This window comes from Marmota marmota, unplaced genomic scaffold (assembly GCF_001458135.2).
Source record: "Marmota marmota marmota unplaced genomic scaffold, marMar, whole genome shotgun sequence".
Taxonomy (NCBI): domain Eukaryota; kingdom Metazoa; phylum Chordata; class Mammalia; order Rodentia; family Sciuridae; genus Marmota; species Marmota marmota.
Window position 1 is genome coordinate 25,630,142 of NW_026000101.1, and position 22,163 is coordinate 25,652,304.

Here is a 22,163-nt window from a genome sequence, read left to right on the forward strand (position 1 = left end):
GAATGTAGTTAGTTAAACACCCCACTCCTCAATCTTCCCATACATAAAATAAGGATAATAATGATATCTATCCTTTAAAACTACTGAGAAGGTGAATTAGTCAATGTGTATTAACACATAGCAAGGCTTAGAACAGTTATATCCTCAAACTAATTTAAAAATATATGAAGAATATTTAATGTAAAATATGTAATTTTACACAGTATTTTAATCACACGTAAATGAGATAGTAACTCTAGCATATTGGAATCTTTTTACTTAATGGAAGCATAATGTGTTGCCACAACAGTGCTCCTATAATATATTCAACAATTTCTTCTTTTCTGAGGATTCTCCAGAGCAAGAATCGAAACCATTATTTTTTAGACCTATAGCTTCTTCATTATTAACTTTATGTGTTCAGAACTCAAAATCCAAATTTCTGCTCATAGTGGTGGAGGCACTAGAAAGTCTATAACATTCAAACTACATTAAAGGTCCATACATTTTTTTTCTATCTTGTAGGAATTTTCTTTTGGCTTTCATGATTTTTGCATATGTTAAATTGTCTATGGTTTCATCATACATCAGTTGCTTGCTATTTTGAGTGCACAAAGAACAGAAACTGCTTCTTGATGAAGTAAATGGTATGAAGCCAATGTTGGCTTGTGAGAAAGGAAACCACTTCAAGGCTTTGCTTGCCTCCCTCCCTCATAATGCTTTCTGTTGTTTCGCACTTGCTGAATTGAGGGTGGCCCAGAAGGCAAGGGAACATAGTTATGTAGACAGGTCATCCTGCTGAGGCACAGATGGAGTTGGAAGAAGGAATCCCAAAGGAAAATTAAGATATCTGGTATCCTCAGTCTTGCCAATAAATTAAAGTTGGGTATCTGACACCCATTTAAAAGATTCACTTCCCCATTTCTAGTGGTGAAGAGTTGACTTCTACAGATCTGTTTGAAATAACTAAAAAAGATTTTAAAAAACCCACATCTATCCTCCATCCTTGTGAACATATAAATTGTTCAGAGATAACGATTTGTATACTTGAAGATAAGGCAGGGATATACTAATAATGTTGGGGAACTTATATAGCTCTCAAGCTATAATTCATTCATCACTGCATTTATTCAAAATCTAATCATTCTGACAGAAGTGAGATGAAATCTTAGAATAGTTTTGATTTCATATATTTGCTAATCAATTGTATTTCTTCTTCTGTGAAGTGTCTGTTCAGTTCATTAGCCCATTTAATGATTGAGTTATTTGGTTTTTTTGGTGTTGCGTTTTTTGAGTTCTTTATACATCCTGGAAACTAATGCTTTATCAGGGGTGCATGTGGTAAAGATTTTCTCCCAATCTGTAGGATCTCTCCTCACATTATTGTTTCCTTTGTTGAGAAGCAGCTTTTTAATTTGAATCCATCCCAATTATTGATTCTTGATTTTACTTCCTGAACTTTAGGAGTCTTGTCAAGGAAGTCAGATCTTAGGCCAACATGGTGCAGATTTGGGCCCATTTTTTCTTCTGTTAGGCTCAGGGTCTCTATTCTAGTGCCTAAGTCTTTGATCCATTTTGAGTTGATTTTTGTGCAAGGTGAGAGATAGAGGTTTAATTTCATTTTGCTACATATGGATTTCCAGTTTTGCCAGAACCATTTGTTGAATATGCTGTCTTTTCTCCAGTGAATGTTTTTGGAACTCTTGTAAATATGATATAACTGTATTTATGTGGGTTTGTCTCTGTGTCCTTTATTCTGTACCATTGGCCTTCATGTCTATTTTGGTGCCAGTACCATGCCATTTTTGTTACTATATCTCTGTAGTATAGTTTAATGTCTAGAGAAATGCAAATCAAAACTAGTCTAAGATTTCATCTCACTCCTGTCAGAATGGCAATCATCAAGAATACAGGCAACAATAAATGTTGGTGAGGATATGGTGAAAAAGGTATACTCATACATTGCTGGTGGGACTGCAAACTGATGCAACCACTATGGGAAGCAGTATGGAGATTCCTCAGAAAACTGGGAATGGAACACCATTTGACCCTCTTATCCCACTCTTTGTTTATACCCAAAGGACTGAAAATCAGCATACTATAGTGACACAGCCACATCAATGTTTATAGCAGCTTAATTCACAATAGGTAGTCTATGGAACCAACTAGGTGTCCCTCAATAGATGAATAAATGAATGTGATATATATATATACACTCAATGTAATATTATTTAACTTTAAAGAAGAGTGAAATTATGGCATTTGCCAGTAAGTGGTTAGAGTTGGAAAATATAATGCTAAGCAAAATAAGCCAATCCCATAAAACCAAAGAATGTTTTCTCTAATATGTGGATGCTAATTCACAATAAGGCAGGGGGCACTAGGGAAGAATAGCATTACCTTAGATTAGGTAGAGGGAAGTGATGGGAGGGAAAGGAAGGGTATGTGGGTATAGAAAAGATAGTAGAATGAAACAGACATTATTATTACTGGATGTATATATGTGACTACATGATCAATATGATTCTGCAACATGCACACTCAGAAAAATAAGACATTCTATCCCACCTATGTATGATATATTAAAGTGAATTAATGCATTCTAGTCTCATGTATAACTAATTAAAACAAATTAAAATATATAAAATTTCTAATCATTAAGTGCTTTCCACAGGCCAGGCATTGTGAAAACCAAAGAAGGAAATGAGGAATAGAATTGCCCCTGCCCTACATGAATCCATCAATGATACTAACAGGAATGTAAAAACAAAACAAACATTTCCAAGAAATGTGAAAAGTTAATAGAAACATACATAAATGTGCTATGTGCTGGATGACTTCACTGTTACCAGGTAAACTGCACAAAGACAGAAGCTTTTCAATTTTGTTCATTGCGAATTTCCTGTCCATCTAATTGTGTCTGGTGGGTGGAGGACATCAATTTATGTGGTGAATTTTAAAAAAAGTGAATAAATAAATAAATAAGTGACATCATAGTAAGTAATAGCTAACTATGAAAGAATCATAGTAAAAAATAATGATAATAATGATAAAATTCATTGTTTAACATATGCCAGACTATACAGTAATCATTTTACATGTAGCTATTGTTCAATCTATACCATTATTTTATATTAGAGTTGCTGTTTTTATTTCTACTTTATAAATGAAAACAAAAAAGGAATATGGGGGAGGATATAAAATATTCTCAAGGTCACAGAGTATTATCTGAAAGAGTCAGCAAATTTCTTGGTAAAACCACTAGAGGGTTGGGGTTGTAGTTCAGTGGTAGAGTGCTTGTCTTGCAAGGGTGAGGCCCTGTGTTCGATCCTCAGCACCACATAAAAAACAAATAAAATAAATATATATAAATATATTGTGTCCATCTATAACTAAAAAAAAATTTTAAAAACACTAGATTACCTTGCCCCTCAGAATTCTTGAAGCACATGAGAATCATTAAAGGATGAATAACAGTAGAGAGAGCAGATGGGAAATCATACAATTTACTCAAAGTATCACAATTATAATAGGATACTGGTGACATGATGCATGATCCTACCTTTTGTAGGGAGTCTATGAGAAACTGTGAGGATTAGCCTGAACATATAATTTAGCCAGATTACAAAACATATGTAACTCATGCTAGAGAGGCTACATGCATAGAATCTCAAGGAAGATGTGGAGTCATGAAAATGTGTACAGGAAGTAATACAAGGAGGGTTGCATGTTTACTAATTATTCACTTTTTGAATTTCTCCAAATATTATATTTTTAAGAAATGTTAAAAGTGTATAAGAATAAAACTTCACTTATTGGAATTCAAATTTACTTAGTTTTAAAATGCATGTATTCCTCTTACTTCACCTTAATGTTAGTTGTCATGAGATTATATTGCCACAAATCTGCACATATTTCCAAGGATTTGGGATGAAACAGATTAAATAATTTCTCACATCAGAATAAGAAAAAAAGTTCAGAGAATGTGACTGAACACATGTTTACATGATATATTTTAGCTGGGGAATTTTTTTGGTGACACATGATAGACTATTAACACTGAAAATTTCTATCAAACTTTAAAAATTTTTATTTAAAGGAACATACTATTTATCCTCAGACAAGTAATGAGTATCTTGTAAAAATAGGATTTCATAAAACATCAAGAAAGCTCTTTCTTTTTTATCATTTTTTCAAGGGCAGTGTATATATATATATATATATATATATATATATATATATATATATNNNTTTAATCATTTATATCCTTCGGCAGTGTATATATATATATATATATATATATATATATATATATATACATGTACATCTATATATATATATACACTCAATATGAATATTTATATATATATACATACACATATAGAATATGTATGTATATATGAATGTATGCATGCACATGTATGTATACATACATATATTTTCATATGAATTCATATGTATATATATGAATGTATGTATATTTTTATTTATATATTCATACTTACACATATATATACATATATATGTATACATTCACATATATGATTAAAACAAATTGTCTACTAATTTTAGTTAAAAATATATCCTTTAGTGAATTTTTCTATTTCCTTGAAAAGTGAGAAATTCATTGACTTTTGAATTTAAGGAAAAATGACTGTGATAGAATCTTTTATTTTCAATTCCATCAAATGGGAACAACATTTCCCAGAATCTCCTTCATTGAATTGTTCCAGATTTTGAGTTGTGTAAACACAGGACATTCATAAGATTTGGGAGCACAAAGGAAGCAAGAGCCATTGCTCTCTGGAATTAACAGCAGCTAATCATGCTGATAGACAGAAATCCTGACAGATTCTAGTTTGTTCTTGTTTTCTAACTCTTGTTCGGGACAACTTACTCTACTGACCAATAAAAGTCTCAATGGTATTCTAGATGCTTTTCTGCAGACCTACTGACTTCCCCCTTAGGCTTCTCCACTTTACCCTGTGTGGGCCCATTTGACTTTTCATATTAACTGGGAGGTGGTTCCTTTGTTCTTCATCCTGTCCCCACCTTCAGATGTTGACTTCCCTAGATTCTTATCATACATTTCTGTGAAGTTCAGTTCCTCTAAGTTCTTTATCTGAAGGCTCATAATGGTTCTGCTTCTCTAAATGAACATTGTCTGCATAAAAACCCATTTTTTCCCAATGACTTGATTGGAAAAGGAAAAAATGTAAAGGGTGAAAAAAAGAAAGTACTTTAAATAAATAAATAAAGAGAGAAAGTGGATATTAGTTCATCAGGCCAGATCAGTTTAAGTCACTTCGATGTCAGTATACCCACTGGGTTTCTTACCAAATGTACTGCAATTGATTGGTAATTTTATTGTTTTCCTTAAATATTAGATTTACAGTGTATATATGTCATCATTAGAAAATTGTTACGAAAATTCAACTAAGATTTTATTTGCACAGGTTTTTATTTCATTAGCCTTTATGACAGCCTATTTGATCCACCTTTGTCTATTCACCTTCATTGTCAAATATTTATATTCTTTTAATGAATTCCCTCTACAAACATCCAGTAGAATGGAAATCCAGGAAGAATAAAATAATTAGTTTTTTTCCATACATGGCAATAGAAATATTGATTTGTATAAATCACTATTGCAATTCATAATAATTCTGCATTTTATAACTCTGTAAAGGGGCTAAAGAATCAAATTCCATGCCTTAATTATAAATGTTGAAGCACTGAAACTTGTAGCATTTTTTGATATAAGCAATTGCATGTATGTTAGTAAGATTTTCATTGTTGTGACTGAAATACTTTACAAGACAAATTTCTGAGGGAAAGTTTATTTGGGGCTTATGGTTTCAGAGGCTCAGTCCATGGTAGACTGGCTCCATTGCTCCAGGTTAAAGATGAGGCAGAACATTATGGTGGATGGAAACGCTGGAAGGGTGCTGCTCCATTCATGGTGGCCAGCAAACTGAAAGAGAAGGTGAAGGGACCACAGGAAGATGGACCCTTCCAGGGCATGCCCCCCCACCAGGGGCCCACCTCCTCCAGCCATGCCATATATGCCTAGAGTTACCACCCAGTTAGTTCATTCAAACTAAAAAGAACTGATTAGGTTATACTTCTCACATTCCAATCACTTTACCTCTAAATATTTCTGCATTAACAGAAGAGCTTTTGGGAAGATTTCATATCCAAACAATAAAAGCATTATTTTATAATTTTCCTCTACCTATGGTTTAAATAACTGCCCTTTACAGGTACTAGGGATTGAATCCAGAGGAGCTTTACCACTGAACTACATTCGGAGCCCATTTGATTTTCTCTTTTGAGAGGGGATCTCATTAAGTTGCTCAGGCTGACTTTGAACTTGGAATCCTCCTCCTTCAGTTCTGCAATTCCATGTAATTACAGACATGCACTACCTCTGGCTAGATAAATGTGCTTTGAGTAGCCTTACGACGGCACCATGGAAAAGACATTCACTCTGGAGCATCACTGTCTTTTAATGTCAGGGAAGTTAGACAGAAACAACCCCCTCTTCCCTCCTTTCCTAAAAAAAAAAAAAAAAAAAAGTTTTCTGGTGGCAGAGAATTGGTTGCCAATAAGGGTAAAAAACTGACAACAGAATTAGAATATTAAGCCTTAGATATACTACAAAATAGAGAAGCTGACTCTGGTAAGTAAAATTAAAGCTTTCTAGAATAATGGTTTCTTTATTTAATCTTATATTGACAAAGACTAAGGTCAAGCTATGAGTTCATATCCAAAGGTCATCAAGCACACTGGAAGGAGGGAAACATAACTGATTTTGGCCTTGAAAGATAATAGATATTGAGATCACCAAGTATAAAATACATAACAATTATGTGAGGAATATTTAGAGACAAAGCAATTAGAGAAAGTATAGTAAAATGACATTAGAATTGAATAGAAATACTACAAAATTATAAATTAATAGATAAAATAAGATTCTCCAGATTGAAAATAAAGTTGCCTGCTGTGCACGCCTGTTATCCCAGTGGCTCATGGCAAGAGGCAGGAGGATAGTGAATTCAAAGCCAGCCTCAGCAACCGGAAAGGGCTAAGAAACTCAGACCATCTCTAAATAAAATACAAAACAGGGATGGGGATATGGCTCAATGGTTGAGTGCCCCTAAATTCAATCCCTAGAACCCCACCTCCTCCAAAAAAAGTTCTTGGAAAAATAACAGTAGATATTAAGATTCAAATAATAACTGAAAAAAAATGCTTAGATAATTGGATAATGTATCTGAGGAAACTGTCCATATTTAAGCATCTCTCAGACACAGAGAAGAAAACCAAGAAAAAATTAGTGAAAAAGATAGAATACAGAATGAAAATGCATAATATTGATTTAATTGGCTTTGTAGAATAAGAAAATAAAAAACAAATTGAGGAAATATAGCTATACATTTTCCAGTAATGACAGCTGTGGTTATATTCAAGAAAAAAAATTTAAATTTGTATTGTAAGTAGGGAAAATGAGAAGTAATTTGGGTCCAAATGCATTATATTGAAGATTCAGAACACACAGTGAAAGAAACTTAAAAATGGATATAGAAAAAATCCAGTTCAATTAGAAAGAACCATCAGTTATAAAGACAGTGTATTTTAGAAAAACAAATGGTAACAGAAGAAACTGAGGAAACATTCTCATAGCATTATAAAATATAAATGCCAACTTAAAACTGTGCCTATAAAAACTATTTTTTCAAAATATGAGTGAAGTAAATAAGATACAGTTTTATGTTGATTAGACTGACATAATTAGGAAGCCTGACAATGCAAAGTTTAGAAATAATGCACATGAATGGAAATTTACTAATTGGGGTGAATTGTGCAATTTCTTTGTAAAATCCTAGTAACATATTATGGTAGTAAACATATGTATGTTCAGTTGCACAGCAATTGTACATGAACACAAAAGAATAAAGGTAAAAATATTTATCACAGCATTGATAACTCTAACAAAACTAGAAAGGACACTAATAACAAAAAAGAATAGATCTACCAGAGAATAAATACATTGTGATGAGTCACAGTAGACTATTACACAAAAGTAAAATTGAACTACAGCTACATGAAACTAGAAAAATGAAACTTTGAGATAAAATATTGAGGGTAAATGGATAAACTAGAAATTGTATATGATTTCATATTTTTATAAAGCTTCCAACACAAATAATGCAACAATATATTGTTTATATTTATATATAAGAGTATTAATATTAAAGCAGACACAAGGACAGGAAAAAACTCAGAAGCATAAACACAAAATACAACATATTATTTTCTTTGGAGGGAAAACAAGAATACAACCCAGGAGAAAAGAAAATGAGCAGGCCCAAATTATGGTAACAGTATGATTCTTAGATTAAGCATTAACATGAAGACAAGTTCATTTACTTACTAGTCAAAGCAACAAAACTAAAATAGAATAAAATATATCCTTTTAGTTAAATAAATCTACATATTAATATTTGAATTGAATTCTCCATTCTCTCTCACTCATACAAAGAAATGCATTTGAAATTTTGGGTATGAACCAAAATTTAGAGTCAATCAACCTGCCCACTGCCTTTCTTAAACTCCCTAAAAATACATTAATATTTTTCTTGGTGTTTTGTCATTGGATCATAGTACTTCCCTGCTACTGGATCATTAAATTCTGTGAGCATAAGGAATTTATATTTTCTAAACAACCTAGATACTCCTTAGGTACATTGAGATAATTAGAGAATTATTACTGGTAAGGCTGGTGTTTAATAATAAGGCCCAATTGATGTGTGTGGCTCTCTGTGGCTATCTTTGTTATGATACTAGTGAGCTGAACAGGAACGTGGAATTCTCAGGGACCTAATTGAAAGTCCTTTCATGTACCATGGGTACTTTATAGAATGAGGTTTTTATTTTCCTTATACACAACTCTGAAGTAATTAGTTTTCAATAATACTATCAATTCATAATGAGTTAGGATATGGCAATAAAGTACTCCAAAAGTCAGTCTAAAGGAAATATCTTCTAAGTTCTACCTTGAACTTCAGCTGAGTATCAGGAAACTTCCAGAAAAGAAGACATTTACTGTGTTGAATGTGCAGAACTTTTCTGTCAATATTCTGAGGATAAAAGAGCAGGAATGAATTAGTGAAAAGACTTTACAGTTTATTTACTGATAAAAATCAAAGTCAAATATTCCTGGTTCAGTGGAACACACAGTTTTCTCTCTATGGTAATTCCTGTCTGTGTATCTTTTCCATTTCCCTGTGTTACAAGGTGAACAGAGGTTTATCTACATAGCACAGGCTTTCTCCATAACTCTGGGCACAGGCCAGTTCAATAATAGCACATGTTTGGTGATACTTGGAGCTTAGTAGAGAAGAAGCAAAACTTCTCTAAGTCCTTTATGGGTGTGTGCAAACATGCAGTGAATGAAGGCAAGGTTAGATCAGAAACTAGGTATAAAGGATAAAGGAAGAGGACATGAAGCATCTGGAATCTATTAATCTATTGATAAAACAACATTCCAATTTTTTTCTGTTTTTAAAATGTTTTCACAGTGAGATTGCAGATATACATGTTTTCTGAGTCTACACAGGATAATAGGAAAACAACAGCATACCTAACTTCTCATTGGGAAGTAGTATTTATCCCTTGGCTCTTTCAACATTCATATATTTATTAGAACCCAGATAATGAAAACAAATTCCAACCCTAACTTTATTTTGATTAAGTAACATCAAAGCATCTGGGCATTATTTTTCTCATCTATAAAATGGATTAAATTTTTTCTGCCAACATTACTGAAATACGATATTTTAAAGTGAGATATTCAATAAAATACATAACATAGTATGACTTGATTTATGATTACTAAAGATTAATCACTTTTACTGGGACAACTTACTTAGTTCTTGCAACCTGGTAGCATACCTATTAATAAGTGGTGGCCATATTCCCATCTGAACTCAAGTCCCACTATACCCAAATCTCAGGGAAAATATGGGTGATCTTCATTTGAAAGGGAATAAAATTATAAGAATAATTCAGGAAGCTAAGTAAAAACAGACTATCTCCCATGTATTTTTAATTTCTATGAGCTGAAAAGAAACTCTGTGGCAAGAACTTTAATTAACTAGTTTGATAGAACAATTCTTATGGACAAAAAATGGTTTAGCAGGTGAGAAAGAAAACTTTAGGCAGTGACTATTGGGTTGATATATGCCAAACTATGGGCAAAAAAATGAACCAAGGCAATGATTCTTTTGAATGCTACATACTCCCTTGAAATGTGAAGAATTAATCAGTGTGCAGAGTAAGAGCTTTGGGAGTAGAGTGGATCTGGATTCAAATCTCAGGCTTGTTTTTTAAAGTATTGAGACATTGGGCCACGTGGGCAAACTCTCTTCTTTATGGTCTCCATCTATCAGAGAGGGGATGGTAACTATTCTGCCTCTTAGAGTTTCTGTGAGGATAAGTAACAAAGAATAAGCAACTCAATTAATTCAATATTTGTAATGTTGGGAGTTAATGATAACAAGCACAGGGTTTGGAGCCAGGCGGCCTCTGTTTGAATCTTGGCATTGGCACTTACCAGATGTGTGCCCCTTGGCAGTTTGCTTAACATCTCTTGGGCACAATTATTTAAACTGTAAAAAATAGCAAGGGTAATGTTTGTACTTACTACATGAGGATTAAACTAGTTAATATTTTAAACTGCTTAAAATAGTCCTTAGTACTCTAGCACATTAGTATTATAATAATTTATTTTTAATAAAATAAATGCAATGAGAAATTCTTATTATCAGGAAATTCAGGATAATAAATTTTGTATATTTCCCCTAATTCTAGGGGTCAACAGTTCAGGTTGTTTTGCTCATGGTATAGCTCCTACCCAGAAAATCAAATTGTTCAGATAATATTCTTAGAGAAATCAAGGGAGGAAGTTTCCACAAAGCTGAAACCAAAGGCTGTGGTCTAGCTGTGAATAATCACAGCTGGCTCACTTTAAAAGGTTAGAGGATTAGAATGTTAATAATTTTGTATTTCTTAAGCAAATATGTTCAAACATGCAATGAGCAGCTGTTTCCATGGAAGAATGAGCCAGTGACAAGTTTCATCTTTTAAAAGGAAAGCTATTTTTGATCAAATGAGAATGCAAAAAAAAAAAGTGTTTTTAAAATGCTTTTTAATGACAGGAAACATAAATATTTTTTTGCAGCTCTTTAATTCTGAAAACAGCTTGCATAATTTTCTGAACGAGAAGAGTAGACAGAAAACTGATCACAAAGTCTGTGAGTATCAATTGTGAGGATTTCTTACAAAGAAAAAAAGTACATGAATTTCAGCAGGGTGGAGGCTGAGGTCAATATATGTAAGAAAAACCTTGGTCTGTTTGAAGCAGAGCTTCTCATTTGTTTTTTTTCTTTATCACCCTCCTCCCACTATAGCCTTGGATTAAAGTGATAATTTGCAAAGGGAATATCTTTGTTTATCGCTTTTGTATAAAGGAACTTGTCATGAAGCTTCAAATAACCATATTCACTAAGTTCCTTAGTTAAGATTGTGGTAGCTCTCCAATGCAGTGACAAAATACCTTAGATAATCAACTTGCAAGCAGGGAAGTTTTATTTTGGCTCACAGTTTCAGAGGCTTTAGTCCATGGTCAATTGGCTCTATTGGCTTTGAACCTGTGACTAGATAGAACATCATGACAAGAAGCACATAGTTAAGCAAAGCTGTTCACCTCGTGAACAGGGAAGCAGAAAGAGAGAAAGAAGTTGGGAACCCGATATTTCCTCCAAGGGCCCACTCCAGATAATCTTTCTTCCACTAGTCCCATCTTGTAAAGGGCTCACCCTCTTCAATAGTGCCATAGGCAGGGGATCCCAGTCTACACAGGGCCTGGGTTTTCTGTTTTGTTTGCTATAGTAAGTTTTCTGTGTTATGTTTGCTTCCTTGTTTGTTTTATTGACCTTGGTTTTATTTTTACTAGGTTCTTGCTAAGTTGCTGAAGGTCTCACTAAGTTGCTGAGGCTGGCTTTGAACTTTCCCTCCTCCTGCCTCAGCCTTCCAAGCTGCTGGGATTAGAGGTGTTCAACACTGCACTTGGCAAGAAAGATTTTTAAGTGTATTTTTTTTTTCATTTCAAATTTAAACTTCAGGTAATTTTTTGTTCAGCTGCCATGTATAAAAGTTGCAGAGGACATGGATAAATAATATGACCCCTGTATACCTCTATCTCCTTGCCTATAAAATGGTGATGATGATAATATCTACCTTGTAGGGGTTGCAAATTTAAAAAGTTAAAAAGTTCTTAGAACAATGCCTGGTAAATAGTAAACGATACACCTTTTTAAAAAAAATTATGTTTATTATTTATTTATATTTTTACTAAAACTGGCTTACAGCTTTATAACATTTTGTATCATAAACTCACAGATTTAGCCCATGATACCAATTAGAAAGAGTAGAGTGAAGACACACAGGGAGTGATGCAAAAAAAGTTAGGAACTAAGGCATATCTTTTCTTTATGCCCATAGGGATTTTTCATGTCTGGTTGAATTTTTTTGCACACAAGTTATCTTAGCTTGCCTCTTTAAAGTTTTATGGACAAGTATTTTGCATTTCTGATCTAATTACAGATTTCTTCCACAGTGTCTGCTGGCCTAGCTTGTTAGGCTATCCCTCCTTCATCTGAACTTTTGTTCAAAATGGAGTTAGGACAAATATAGCAACCTTAGTAGAAAGACCCAGGTTTGAGGATGGGTGTACCTTATGAAATTAAGAGTTTCTCGGAGTAGACAGCTCAAAGTTGTTTGCTACAATTGGGAAAAGGAAAACAGACATCAAATGATCATTTATAAGGCATTAATTTAAAGTTTTTCCTGAATCATAATTACCAGATGTGTGGTAAATTAATAATAAAATGAAATTGACATGAACTAACCTCAGTAATTGGAATATTTACTAGGACAATATTTCACACAAGACAAGAATGAATGTGTCTGTGTAATGGTCCAGATATCATGAAGGAACAGTCTCTTCTTCATAAAGCAGCTGAACTATAAAAATATCAAATATACAGTAAACTACTTCTTTAAACACATTAAAATACTGTCTCTATGCTTGGTTAAATATACAATAAAATGGATATATTATGGATTTCTTTAAATACCTTGATCTTATTTTATTTTAATTTCTGGGGTGTAGTGAGCTAGTTGTATGTATCTCAATCACTTTTAGTTTCTAAATATCCAGCATAAAATATCTACTGTGGAAATAATTTTTGGATAAAAAATGTAACTGAATGTTTCTTGATATTTTGCATCAATTAAATATGTTTACTCTTGTTGTGGTAAAAAGATTTTACACTCTGTTAGAATAACAACATACTGTGAAAGTTCAAAATGGTAATATCTCAGAAACATATTGCCAGATAGTGTTCAAAAATAGTCCCCTGAAATAGAAGAACTTGAAAATAAAATCTTGGGTAGTCAATGCTCCTCTTATTCACATACACTCAGCATTAAGCATCATGATATAGGAAATATATTTAGCCTCTCCACAAAAATAAGGAACCTGTCATTATTTTGTGAAACTGAGTACTAGATTATAGTACTTCATGCAAAAATTATTTGGAACTGAGCCACCTCAGCTGTCAGACTATCATAGTTTACTATTACAATACTCAAATGAGAAAGGCAGACAGCTTTTTATCGTCCTGGTTACCCAAATAAGTTTATTTGCTTCCAGTTGGTATTGTGTCTAATATAGAATTCCATGGCAAAAAAGGCATTTTGCTTTTAACAAGCTTGATATGATATTGAAAATCAAAGAAATTCAATTGCCAACATACAAATATTTATGCAATAATTTGTAAGAACTCTTAAACAAATTGATCATAATGTATTTAAATAACAAAATTAATCAAAATATGTGCTGAAATATTTGTAAAAAATAGATTGTTACAGTTTTTATTATTGCATATTAAACATATCTGAAATTTTAAAAATAAATTAAAATTGAAAAAAAGATAATTAAAAGGACTAATAAATAATTTCAGAAATATTTTATTCATTTAAAAAACAAGATAATTTTGGTCAGGTGGTGATATTGAGATATGCTATTTGAAGTTTACCCTTGATTTTCTAAGTCAGTCTTATTATACATAGAATGATGTTCTCCAGCAAAGTCATAATTTCATTTTTCTTTGTTGCTGAATAAAATTCCATCTTGTATATATACCACATTTTCTTTATTCATTCATCTATTCATGGGCACCCGGACTTATTTCATAACTTGGCTGTTGTGAATTGTGTTGCTATTAATATTAATGTCCCTGTATTACCAAAAGTATGCTGATTTTAGCTCTTTGGGATAAATATCAAAGAGTGGAATGGCTAGGTCATATGGTGATTCCAACTCTAGTTTCATAAGGAATCTCCATACCAGTTTCTGGAGTTGTATTAACTTGCATTCCCACCAACAATGTAAGAACACATCTTTTCCCCCATATCCTCACCAACATTTATTATTATTTGTATTCTTGATAAATGTCATTCTGACAGGAATGAAATTGTATCTCAATGTAGCTTTGATTTGAATTTCCCTGACTGTTAGCCATTTATATTTTTTCTCATTTATTGGCTGGGTTATTTGTTTTATTTTGTTGTTAAGTTTTTTGAGTTCTTTATGTATTCTGTTTGTTAATTTCTTATTGGAGGAATAGCTGCAAAAATCTTCTACTATGAAGCTTTCTCTTCATGTACTTAATTTTGTTTGCTGTTCCAAAGTTTTTAAGTTTGATGCTGTTCCACCTGTTGATTCTTGGTTTTATTTCCTAAGCTTTAGGGTCTTGTTGAGGAAGTTGCTACCTTTGCCAATATGTTGGTGTGTTGAGCCTGTTTTCTTCTAGCAATAGAAAATTTTCTTGTCTAATTCCTATGTCTTTGAACTACTTTCAATTGACCTTTGTGCAGAGTTCAAGATAGGGATGCAGTTCCATTCTTCTATATATGCATATCCAGTTTCCCCAGCACCTTTTTTTTTAACAAAAGGATATTGTTTCCTTTGTATATATTTTGGGAAACTTCCTCAGGTATCAGCTGACTGTATGTGGACTTGTCCCTATGTCTTCTATTTGATTCCATTGGTCTTTATGTCTGTTTTGATGCCAATACCACGCTGTTTTTGTTACTCTAGATCTGTAGTATAACTTGAGGTCAAGAATTATGATGCTTTCAGCATCATTCTTCTTGCTCAGTAACACTTTGGCCAGTGTGGGTCTATTATTTTTCAAATATATTTTAAGGCTGTTGTTTCTAGTTCTGTGAAGAATGGCATTGGTACTTTGATGAAATTGATTTCAATATGTATAATGCCTTTTTAACAATATTAATTCTGCCAATCCAAGAACATGGAATGTCTTTCCATCGTCTAAAGTCTTCTTCAACTAATTTGTTCAGCACTGTGTAATTTTCTTTCATCTTTAATATCTTTGGTTAAATTTATTCCCAAATTTATTTTTTAAATTTAATTAATTTATTTTTTTAGGTTATTGTTAATGAGATGATCTTCCTTGTATGTTTTTCAGCAGATTCATTAATGGAGTATAGGAAATTGACTGTTTTATGTATGTTGATATTGTATCCTGGTACTTTGCTTTATTTGTTTATCAGTTCTAAAAGTGTTCTGGTAGAGTTTTTTCAGTCTTCTAAATATAGGATCATGTCATCAACAGCGACAATTTGACTTTTACATTTTCCCTATTTGTATTCCTTTAATTATCTTCTCTTGACTAATGGCTCTAACTAGAGTTTTAAGAACTATGTGGAACAGAAGTGATGAAAGTAAATATCCTTGTCTGTTTCCTGCTTTTAGAGAAAATGTTTTCAGTTTCTTGCCTTTCAATATCACATTGGCCTTGGGCTTGTCATATATAAAGCCTTTACAATGTTGAGGTAAGTTCCTTTTTTCCCTAGTTTATCATGCATTTTTTTAACACAAATGGGTGCTGGATTTTGACAAATATTTTTCTGCATTTATTGAGATGATCATGTGATTTGTGTCTTTCATTCTATTTATGTGGTGAATTACATTTATTGATTTGCATATGTTTATGACCCAAATGTCAGTGCACTTATATAAAACAAACACTTTTCAACATGAAGAATCAAGTGACCACAATACAAGAATACTCAGTGACTTCAATGCACCTCTCTTACCATTGAATAGATCATTCAGACTCTAAAGGGTAAAGACCATTTAGAACTAAAAAATACATCTATAGACTAATTCATTCATTGACAACTGAATTCACTTTCTTCTCAGTGATGTATGGAACTTTCTGTTAAATACACCACATTTTATAGCCCAAAACATGACTTAGCAAATTAAATAAATAAATAAATAAATAGGGTTCATTGCATCCTATCAGGACATAATGGAATAATAGTTGACATCAACCATAAAATTAAAAAAAAAAATGGAAGACATCTTCATACCTAGAGATTAAATAATAAGGAATGTATCAAAGAAGAAATCAGGACAGAAATAAAAATTATTCTTAGAAACCTGAAAATAGAAAAAGAACATATCTAAATCTTTGGGAAAGTAAGAAGGCAATTCTTGGGGATATTTTATAGCATTGAGTTCCTACACTAAAAAAAATAAAAAAGCAAGATAATCCCAAAAAACAAAAAAAATCCAATGTTACATCTGAGGCCCTAATAAAAAGAGGAATAAACTAATGTTATAATCAGTAGAACACAGGAAACAATTAAGATCAGAGATGAAATTGAGGAAAAAAATACAAAGGAGTCAATGAAACAAGGAGTTCCTTCTTTGAAAGGATAAACCAAACTAATAATGTCTTATTCAAACTACCCATAAGAAAGAAGACACAAATCAACAAAATTAGAGATAAAAAAGACAATATCATCATAGATGCTTCTCAAATCCAGAGGATCATTAGAAGCTATTTTGAAAATTTATACTCCAATAAACAGGAAACATAGAAGATATTGACAAATCTCTAGACACATATTATCCATCCAAATCAAACCAGGCATATATAGAAAACTTAGATCAATATCAAGTAATGAGACTTAAACAGCAATTAAAAGTCTTCCAACAAAAACAAAAGCCCAGGACTAGATGAATCCTCAGATGAAATATAACAGATTTTTAAAGACAAACTGATGCCAATTCTCCTCAAATTATTTCATAAAATCTAAAAGGAGGGAATACTGCCAGATTTACCTATGACAGCAGTATCACTCTAATACTAAAATCAGACAAAGACACATCAAGGAAAGAAAACTTCAGGCCAATATATGATGAATATAGATGCAAAACTCTTTAATAAAATATCAGCAGACTGTATTTAAAAACATATTAAGAAGCTAGTACAAACATTATCAAGCGGGTTTCATCCAAGGGATAAAAGCTTATAATTTCTTAATTAAAATAAACTCAACTTCACATTGTCTTTTCCCACCTAAGTCTACATGTTTATTATTAGGTCTCTAACTGTAAAACACCCCCTAAAAAACAAGTGCTAAAATATAGCAAGAAAGTAAAATCTGTTTCATGTTTTTGACCATGGTTCAAGTTCCTACCTGAAAATTATTTATATTTTTCAGGAAAATAAAAGTAGTCTCTGCAGTTAGACATTTCTCATTTTTATTTGAGAGAGTTGACCTTAATTAGAATGTTTCTTATGAGTAACAGAAATCCCTAAGCATATGTGTTCAAGAGCTAAAAAAATGAGTAGTGACTGAAATCTATACCATATTTCACCATTTTGAAGTCCTTCAGTTTACAGCATATAGAAACTCTAGCTGGGCATTTTAACAGCATTCTGAAGGTTTAATTCATATATGATAAACTGTACATACTTAATGTGTGTTAATTGTTAAATGTTTATATAGTATATATCTATGAAATTAAAACAATAATTTAAATAATGAGCATGTCGATCAGTCCCCCAAATTTCCTTTTGGCCCTTGTAGCACCCTTCTGGCAACCCCAACTACACTGCTCTTTAATGGTCTTTGTGCAATCAGTGATGTTTTCTGTTATTATGGACTGGTTTTCATATTCTAGAATTTTATATAAATCAAGTCATACATTGTACAAAATCAAATGGCTTTCTATGTTATTACATGTATCAATAATTCATTTATTTTTATAGCTAGCAGTTTCCATTGTATGGACACACTACAACTTATTTAGTATACATTTATCTTTTGATGGAAATTGGAATTGTTTGCTATTAAATATAAAGCGCTATGCAGTAATTTATGTAGTATATACATTTGCAAGTACAGTGATTTATGTTTTCATATAAACATAGACTTACTATTCTTTGGATAATAGCTAAGAGGTGAATAAATTCATCATATAGTATGTGTATGTTTAAATTTTTAGGACAATACCAAACTATTTCTTCAAACATTTGCACCAAATATATTACCACCAGCAATACATGAGGGTTGCAGTTTCTCCAAATTTTCTGCAATCTTTAGTATTATCTATCATTTTACGATAGTCATTCCAGAGGTTGTTTAGTGGTTTAATTGAGACTTTAATTTATATTTCCTTAATGACAATAATATTGAATATTACTTTATGTGATCATTAGCTATTTGTATTTCTTCTTTGGTAGAAACTCAGTTCAAATAGTCTCTAAATTTTGATCTGATATTTTTTGCCTTAAATTTCAAAATAAGGTTTACAATTATTGTCTTCCATAATGCATTCTTCCTTTTTTCCCCAATTCTTTGAAGCACAGAACTGGTTTGAAATTCATATATCATAGTACTGTAATTATGCTTGGTGTAATCTTGTAACTATTAATGGAATAAAGAAAATATGAGATAAAATATATGTTGATTGAGTATTTTATGTGAACTATACAAATAATCTCATCTGTAGTGCCCTTTACTTTTTTCTTGTGGACTTGAGTAATCACCTGGTGTCACTTTTTCTCACTCTGAGAAACATCTGCATTAATTCTCATAAGTAGATCTGGCAGCAATTAATTCTCTTACTATTTGCTGTTCTATAATATATTATTTACATTTTTGAAGGGAAATTTGACTGAAGATAGGATTGCTAGTTGACTTTTTCCTTGCAGTACTTTGAGTATGTTATTCTCTTTTTTCTCACCTCCTAGATTCTAATGGGAATTCAGGCATTGATCTTCTGGTTTCCTTAAACATGAGGTGTTTTTATATTTCAAGTATTAAAAAAAAAAGTTTTGTTTAGTTGCTCAAATCTTATCTTGTCATAAGTCTATGAATAGATTTCTTTGTACACATTCTATCATTTTTAAGCTTCTAGGATGTATATAGATGATTTTTTTTACCAAATTGTCAATTGAGCTATTCTTTCTTCAAATATTTTTTTTCTGCCTCTTTTCGTCTTTGCTCCTCTCCTTGGTTCCAATTATATATGTGCTGGAATAATTGATGGTGCTGCACATATTTCTAAGCCCCTGATTATTCAAATTATTTTTTTGAAATTTGATATATACATCAGGCTACATAATGACCCATCAATAATGCTACTGTGGATGAGTATCTTCTACTGTACGGATTTAGTAAACACCCTTCCACCTTTACAGAAATGGTCATATTGTTTATGACCAGTCCCATCATGGCAAACTTTTTTTCCTAAAATACTGGGGAACATATGGGTGTAAATTCAGACAATATAGACACAGAATCTCACTATTCTGACCTGAACCAGATTAAAAAAAAAAAAAAAACAACTTCCCATATTGTATGGTTTTCTTGATTTTGAGGATATTATTTAGTTAGTTTTGTCACTTATTTTTTAATGTTGCTATTGGAGGATGTTATGATTTAGATATTAGATATTTCTAAATCCTCATATGTGAAGACATGCAAGAAGGTTTAAAGGTGCAATGATTGGTTTAAGAAAGCCTGATAGGGATTAACTGAGTGGAATTGAAGGCAGGTAGAGTGTGCTGGATGAGGTGGGTGCCTGGGGCTGTGCCTTTGGAGTAAATATTTTGTCCTTGTTAAGTGGAGCTCTGTCTTGCTGCTTCCTGATGCCTGTTCCCACCTGCTTTCCTCCCCCACACCATGCCCTATGATATTCTGCCTCATCTCCAGCCACAAGGAATGGTGTTGGGCATCTATGGACTAAGCCCCCAAATATACATTTCCTCCTAAATTGTTCTTGTCAGATCTTTTGGTCATTGCAGTAAAAAAGCTGACTAAAACCAAGTTGAGAAGATTTGGTCTCTGAAAGTCTTTTTTTGGGGAGGATGGGGGTAACTGGGGATTGAACTCAGACACTGAGCCACATCCCAGCCCTATTTTGTATTTTATTTAGAGACAGGGTCTCACTGAGTTACTTAGCAACTTGCTTTTGCTAAAGCTGGCTTTGAACTCAAGATCCTCCTGCCTCAGCCTCCGGAGCCCCTGGTATTACATGCATGGGCCACCGCGCCAGGCTCTCTGGAAGTCTTGATGCTACTTTTTGAACATATAGAGATTAGTTATAACTGTTTTAATGCTCTTGCATGTTACATTTTATATCTGTACCAGCTTCAATTGATTACAATTTCTCCTCCATATTTTACTGCTTCTTTGTATTTCTGCTAGTTTATGTTTCTATATCAGACATGATCACCTTCACCTATGTGAGAGCTGGATCTCTTTATTTCTAGGGGTATTTTTGGAAAGAGTTGTAATCCTCTGTGTCTAACTTTTAATATTTTTCCTGTCTCAGGACTGAGGATCAAACACAGGGCCTTGAATGTGCTAGGCAAATACTCTAGTATTGAGATAAGTCCCCAACCCCTTAATTTTAATATTTTTGGTGTTTAAATAAATGTTAGTTCAAAATTAAGTATCCTACATATTTAATATGCTTCTGTGTAATCTACACAAACCATATAAACCAAGTGTTTTTCCACTCTGACTAAAGAGGCATATTTCCAAGCTCACTCTAAGTGCTAGGCCCTATTTCCTCATGGGTTCTGATGTTTTTATACTCACCTAGGTTTGCTAATGAACACTCTGTTGAATACTTGAGATGGTTTTCAGGTAGCCAGAGTTATTTCTATACTCTGTGCTACTTTTTCATCTCTAGGATTCTCTCCTGTGATCTCTACTCTCCTTATTTTCCCAGGCTCTCGGATTTGTCCTGCAGTAGAAAGTTTGCTGAGGACTCTCCCATGTGCTTTGCACGGAAAACTCTTTCAAGACAGTGAGCTGTGACAATTGTAGATCTCATAATATTTGTTTTCCATTAGGGATCCATTACTATTTTGCATAATGTGTCTAGAAAGTGTTATTCATAAATTTGGTGTTGTGTTTTTTAATTATTTCAGACAGAAATATAAATTTAGTTCCTGTTATCTCATAACGGGTAAAAGTGAAAAGCCCTAACTAGATTTTTTTAAGGTAGAACACAATCCTTTATTAACTTGAATGAATTTACACTAAGGGAGAAGACAGCTCTCACCATTGAGGCCCGGATGTGAAATTAGAATGTAAAGTGTGATCCCCCATTAAATTTGATACCAATGAACAAAAAAGAAATCAGCAGAGCAGCAGATGGTATTGTTTGCAGCTCTGGGAGAGACTTGAGGCTCATAGTCACCATCTGCCTGCACAGCATTTTCTCAAACTTTGTATTTAGCAAAGTTTATTGCTACTAAGCTTATGAGCATTATGAGACAGATTACCAAATTCCTGCATTCTACCATGCTTTAATTAAAAGAAATATATGTCATGCATTGGATAGTTATGGAAGCTATGTGAAACATAACTATGCCTGCCTATTATTCTTCAAAATAGCATCTCATTTTTTATTTCATTTTTTTTCCAAACAAAGGCGTTCAGTATGTTATGCAGCATTGTAGCATACCTTTAAGAGGTCTCTGGATCCATCATTGAGGTTTATGCAAATTCTTACATAAATTCTACCCCTGAACATCTTTATTAAGCCTGGCTTTTATGATTAGTGAAGTTCTCATGAACGCGGTTTGTGTTTCCTTTTACAGATTGTAAAACACAGTTATAAATTTTTTATTCTGAGCAACACATTCAATAAATCTCAAAGCATTCATTGGCTAAAAACATCATAGGTACACCTACTGTAGTTTAATTAATTGTTA